Source organism: Elephantulus edwardii, unplaced genomic scaffold, assembly GCF_000299155.1.
Source record: "Elephantulus edwardii isolate Elephantulus edwardi_28Jun2011 unplaced genomic scaffold, EleEdw1.0 scaffold00239, whole genome shotgun sequence".
NCBI classification, from domain to species: Eukaryota; Metazoa; Chordata; class Mammalia; order Macroscelidea; family Macroscelididae; genus Elephantulus; species Elephantulus edwardii.
Genome location: NW_006399989.1, coordinates 3,524,625 through 3,530,968, shown reverse-complemented (window position 1 = coordinate 3,530,968; position 6,344 = coordinate 3,524,625). Strand labels below are relative to the sequence as shown.

The 6,344-nt window shown below is 41.0% G+C and overlaps 2 pseudogenes; one reads left to right on the top strand and one right to left on the bottom strand.

Moving 5' to 3' along the window:
• Window positions 1–350: 350 nt before the first annotated feature.
• On the bottom strand, window positions 351–1,394 carry LOC102864140 (annotated as a pseudogene).
• LOC102849437 overlaps window positions 1,393–6,344 on the top strand; it is a 5,416-nt pseudogene continuing 464 nt past the window's right edge.

Below are 6,344 nucleotides of genomic sequence, written 5' to 3'. Positions count from 1 at the left end.
AGTCAGAAAAATAGGCCATTATATTTTTTTCTCCATAATAACATAAACAGCTACAAGAAATCTAATTGTAATAAGAGGAATTGGATGTTGGCTTGCACATATTCATTCTTAAGGACAGTAGGCTGTCATACTACAAGAGCATGAATCCACCTGCCTTCTTGTGATACTCTTGGGTTTTCACTTACAGGTAATACCAAGTTAGTTCCAGTGCTGGAGCTAATGCATATTTATTTACTGCACACATTTGCCTTAAGCAGAGAGTAACCCTGGTAAGCTGATGCTTTCTCTCTGCTTGTTTAGTCCATATTCTCTGTGGCATATTCTCTGTGGCATATGCCTGATGCTCAGGCTTAGACTTCAGGAGTAGAACTATAGATGGAATCTGAATTCTCTGAAGCAATTTCCTCTAGTTCTTCTGTTGTTTCTGGAAAACTGATCTTGGGTTTTGTCAGCTCACCACTATCTTCTTCAGGAAGCATACATTTCGAAAGGCTGTATGTTTTCCCTACAACAGTTTGCCATAGTCTCAATGTTCCATCTTCAGAACCACTGGCATAGAGTTCTCCATCAGGACTAAATCTCACACAGTGAATAGGACCAAAATGCCCTTTGTAGGATTCTAGTTCTTCTCCACTATTATAACCATACTTACAAAGTTTAAAATCTTCACCACCTGCAACAAGAAATTCTTTTTCAGGATGAAGAGATGCAGAATTGATGGTTGCAGGAGCTTCAAAAGACTTAATTGGCTCCAAACGTACTGCACTATGAAATGCAATAGATCGTCCATAGGTTATTACCAAGATCTCTCCCTCAGGAATATATTCCATACTGCTAACAGACATATTAAAAGTTAGAGATTTCACTTCTGTCATAGTAGCCTGATCCCAAAGGCGGACAGTTTTATCATCAGCTGAAAGAATCTGTTTATCCTCACTGCACCACAGGGCCTTTTTTATACCAGAAGTGTGACCACTGATTTCCCTAGGTTCTGCTTCGGGTTTGTTCAAGTCATAGATGCGTAACAGTTTATCTTGTCCCCCAGTTAACAAATAATTACTATCCTGAGTGAAATCCACAGTCTTGACAATATGTTTATGAGCCAGGGTCATCAATTCATCTCCTGAGACTGCATCCCACACTTTGGCTATGAAATCTGCAGCTGCAGTGGCTGTTTTGGTGGCATCCTTATTCAATGTTGCACCCCAAACAGCACCCTTATGACCCAAAAATGTTCCAATCCAGTCTCCAGTATCTCCCTGGCGCAGCATAGGTTTTCCATCTTTGCAAGCGCTGATTAAGAAATAGCCGTAAGGCGTGATGCCACTGAAGGCCAGATCCACCACGGGCCGCGTGTGGCCCGAGCAGGTGAGCGGGGTCTGCCTCAGTGCCATGGCGGCTGCCGACGGAACGATCCGGCTGCGGAGCTGGGGGGTCGCGGGTTCTTCCCTCCTCGGCTGCCTCGACCCGGCCAGGAAACCGAAAACAGGCGGCCCAAGCGGCGGGGCTGAGGTCAGGAAGGGGTTAGGGAGGGGTCAGGGAGTTCTTCAGGGGCGAGCGGCAGCCGCCGAGGGAGGGAGGGAGGAGAAAAGGGGAGAGGGGGACCCGGAAAATAGGCGCGGCCGCAACCGGCACCCTTTCTTCTTATTCTTAACTATGTTTTATATTCTTCTTTTTCTTTATTAACTTTTTCTTCTTTTTATTTTTCTTAACTATGTTATATACTTTTTGAGTTTTAATACCTTTCTTATTAATATCAAAGACAGGAGAATTCCAAAGGAAAGTTGTAGGTTCTATATGAGCTTTACATGACTATTCTTCTACTAATCTGACAAAGCCGGAAATCTCTTTCCCATAAATTAGCAGTGATGTTTAGCACATAAAATTGCATCTGGGCCTTTTGTCCATCAGGTCCTGTACAATCATAAATATTCTTAGACTGCCAAACATTGGGAGAGGTTCCTAATCCAGAAAGAGTTAATGTTTTGTTTTTTTTTTTGCAGAGGCTAATTAAGAGGCTAATTGTTTTTACCAATAATAGACACATTAGCTCCTGTATTTACAAGACCTGTAAAAGAAATTTGATTAACAGAAAAAGTAAGAGAGGGCCTTTGATCATTAATTATGGTTTCCTAAAACAAATATTTTTCAGTACTTTCAAATCCTCCTATTTTTGATTTATTAATAGTAGGAAATGCATGATAAGGAAGAAGCAAAAGGCAAGCAATTATTTAACCAGTTTATAGGGAAAGGAACAATAATTTCATTAGTAAACTTTTGATTTATACTTCTAATATGAACCTGAAAACTTTGACTACTAAGACTATTACATTTAAAAATTATTTTCATAGTTCCTTAACCAAAAGACACCAGTTCCCAATTCATACACTTTTCCTGAGGGGAATAAAGTGTAAAGTTGAGTTACAAATAAATCAGCTGCAGCGCTGCCTTTAAATCTGACACTTTTATAGCTGCACACACAGAGTGCAGGGGAGAGAAGGAGAGAGTAAGAGGTGGTGCCATCAATACAGTTCCATTCTTAGGAAACCAGATACAGACCTTCTTAACAAAATCTAAAAATTTAGGTGACTGCTGATATTCTAACTTTTTGTAATTTGGATTAAAAGGATGAGGTGGTGGCACAGTCACAGCAGTCCGTGGCTGCATTTTAAGCTTATCCAATCATTCTAGAACTTTCCCTAACATATCCTCAGTTTTTGAGCTAAAAAACACTTCAGAGTTTGGAGGTACAAGCCAATTTTGAGCAGCTCCCTCCTCAAGATTCATTTGATCTTGTTTATTTAACTCCTCACCCCTCATGCCTTTCTCTAGGGAGGGATCATGTGATGCCAATCATTAGGGGTAAGCCAAAAATCACTTAAGGTTTCTAATATAGACAGTGTAAAGGGGGCAACTGGGCCATATTGGGTTACTGCAACTTTTAATTCTTTTAAAGTTTTAAAACCTAAACGTTTGTAATCCCTTGATAGTGCTTCCTCATCATCATATCCCTGTTTAATAAGAACTTCAGTGACTGGAAAAAGGTCAAATATTTGAGGAGAAGAGGCCTTTTTAGTCAAGGTGGAAACTTTCCTTTGTTCTCCAAGGGGAGAAGCATGACAAGATGGCACCAGTGTCTGTGAGGGCACAGAAATTTTCCCTTGATAAGATGGCGCTGGTGCCTGTGAGGGCATGGAAATGCTCTTTGTTCTCCAAGAGGAGGAGCAGGACAAGATGGCGCTGGTTCATTGAAAAGTTTTAAGTTTAACATTCTTAGCTTTTTAAATAACTCATTGCACTCCTTTTTTAAGCTGAATAGCCTCCCTGAGGGTCTTAATTTCTAAAATTGGATCACTAGCACCTGGTAACATGAACGAATAGCTCCACGGGGGATCAAAAGCAAGCCCAGACAGAGGCAGTGGTGGCCGAGGCAGTGATAAGTTGTAAGGAGGCTGCCGTTGTGCAAGAGGCTCAGGAGGTGACTGGTCAGGGCTAAGATACTTAGCCGCCTCGCCCTTAAAGTCAGCTTCCTCTTCAGGGGTTAAATAATTATTGTCATGATTTATCTCTGAATGAAAAATTTTCAGAGAAGGATACAGCGCTTTAGGGAAGCTGGGTTCTTTAAATCTGCTTTGAGTAGGAGTCTCCCGGTCAAGAGGAGTCTCCTCTCTTACAGGGGGCATTATAATGAAAACAGAATCCTTATCTTTGGGAGGGGAGAATTTACTTCATTAAAGGAGAGGTTTATGAGAATTTCCAGGATCAGAGTTAAGAGAAGAATGGCTTTTCCTGAGTTCCTCCTTAAGAAACCTTTCCCCCTCCTCCACTACATCTTTAACATCTTTATGAAAATATCTGGCAGCTAAGAGTTCATTAATGAGATTCCAGTAAGAAAAGGCAGTAACAGGAACCTTTTCAGGACCAAATATTTGATAATAATAATTTAGAGCATAACCCACTCTTTTCCATCTCTTTTCATCTATAGTCCCCTCTTGGGGGAGCCAAGGACATACATCCTTAAGAAAGAAAAAAAATAGCTAAATCCTTTTTCTTAACCCTTACTCCTCACACCTTTAATGAGCCTTTAAGACCTTCTATAAATTTTTCTTGCGCACTGATTGCTTGTCCCATGATTGCACCGTGATCCTACCTTACAGGCCTTTATCCCATGAGGTGGGTGGTCCCGTGGTGACCTCTTCTTCAGCGACTGGCCAGTCCTTTTATTCTTTAAGCGGTGTCCCTCACAGAGTCCCCCATGCCTTAGCCCAATGTCGGGTGCCAACTGCCCTGGCCTGCAGGTTCTTCAACGTGAACCTAAGGAGGAGCAGTGGGGATGAGGAGAGACAAGAGATGCGAGAAATGGAGACAAGACAGGCTCTCTGATCAAGTCCCAATTTATTAAAACTTTTCACAGGCTTATATAGGAAATTGCCTAGATATCTTACATAGGCTGGATTGCTATGGAAACCCAGCCTCAGGATATCAGTATGCCCCAGGAATGAGGAACACTCCCTAAGACCTTGAATTACAGACACTGAGCTAGTGAGGCAAGCAGTTTCCTTGAGACTGGGTGGAGATTCTGAGCTGAACTTATCTCTAGACATGCCAGGCAGGCCTTTATGGAATAGCATTTAGTGACTAGTATAAAGCAACTTAGGCCTTAGGTCAGGAGCCTCAAAAGTGGCTCTCTACACAAAGACACCACCAAAATAGAATTGTTTAGACCAATAATTCTCATGAACGTAGATGTAAAGATACTTAATGAAATCCTAGCCAATAGAATCCAATAGCATATTAAAAGATTAATATATCATGACCAAGTGGGATTCATAACAGGCATGTAAGGATGATTAAAAAGAATAAATGTAATCCATCACATCAACAAAATAAAGGATATGTAGAATTTATCTTTCAATATGACTTTTGCTATGTAGATGGGTGGGAATATGTGAATGGAACGTTTAGCCTATCCATAAGGTGATTGGCTATCGACCATTCCACAAGAAGATTGGTCAGTCTCAATAATCTCCAAGGGAATTATCTAGTCTTGCCAATAAATTGAACAGCTCTAGCTACAAGCACCATTAAAGAGAAAGCAAGATAATGGCATCTTCTTGCTCCAGCTACATCTACAGCAGCAACCCTTATGGCAGCAACACCAATGGCTGAACTACAGACTTGATTTGGGATGGGACCTTAAGGAGTTGGGTGAGAGAGCCAATATTTGCAGGACTGAAAATTTTGCTGGACAACTGATGGTGGGAAACCATTATAAGCAGAACTGAGAATGTAGGAACACCAAGCTGTGAGACTTGAGGCTGAGGTGCCTGTGTGCACATTCCTAGAGTTGTCTTGACTATATTCTATTATTAATCTATAGTATAACCTTCTGACTTTCCCAAGATAGTTCTGTGTGGTCTGTGAGCTTTTGCATCAGATTTTTGGACCCAGCAAAGCAGTAAGATTGATTTTGAGTAAAAAGAGGTATGAGAGTGGTGAGACATGTCTAACCTCATGAGAATTGGCTTTGTGTTATTGATGCTGTCGACAGAGACATTTCTCCTTTATGAAGTGGGTAAAGATCACACACAACTTTCCCCACTGGATATTGCTCATTTTGCAGGATAAGAGCCACGTGATCATCTCAATTGCTGTAGAAAAGGTGTCTGACACAATTCTGATAAACAATTTCTTGATAAGCACAATAAATTAAAAAATTGGAATAGAAGGAAATTTCTTCAACATAATTAAGGGCATATACTCTAAGCCAATAGCCATCATCATCCTCAGTGGGGAAAGTTTAAATGCATTTCCTCTGAGAACAGAGACCAGGCAAAAATCACAATGCATCACTTCTACTCAATATTGTACTGTAAGTTCTAGCAAAAGCAATAAGACAAGAAGGAAATAAAAGTAATCCAATTTGGCAAAGAGGAGGTAAAACTATATATGCAGATGATGAGAGAGTATAATTGGAAAACCCTAAAGAATCAGCAGGTTAACTTGTGGGCATAGTCAGCCAATTCAGCAAAATAGCAGGCTACGAGATCAACACACACAAATCAGTCAGATTTCTCTAAAGTAGCAAAGAGAATGTAGAAAAACAATACCTTATGATAGCTAACCAAAAGAAGAAATACTTAGGAATAAACCTAACTAGAGATACAAAGACTTATACAAAGAAAATGACAAAACACTACTACACCGGCGCTGGCTGAAAATCGCCTGTGACTTCATCCATAGCCACTGGTGAGAGTCAGTGCCCAGAGCCATCAGGGGCTTTAAGCTCATTGCCCACTGCTGTGGTGTGGACAGCTGAAACCCAGGCCCCGACAGGCACCTGG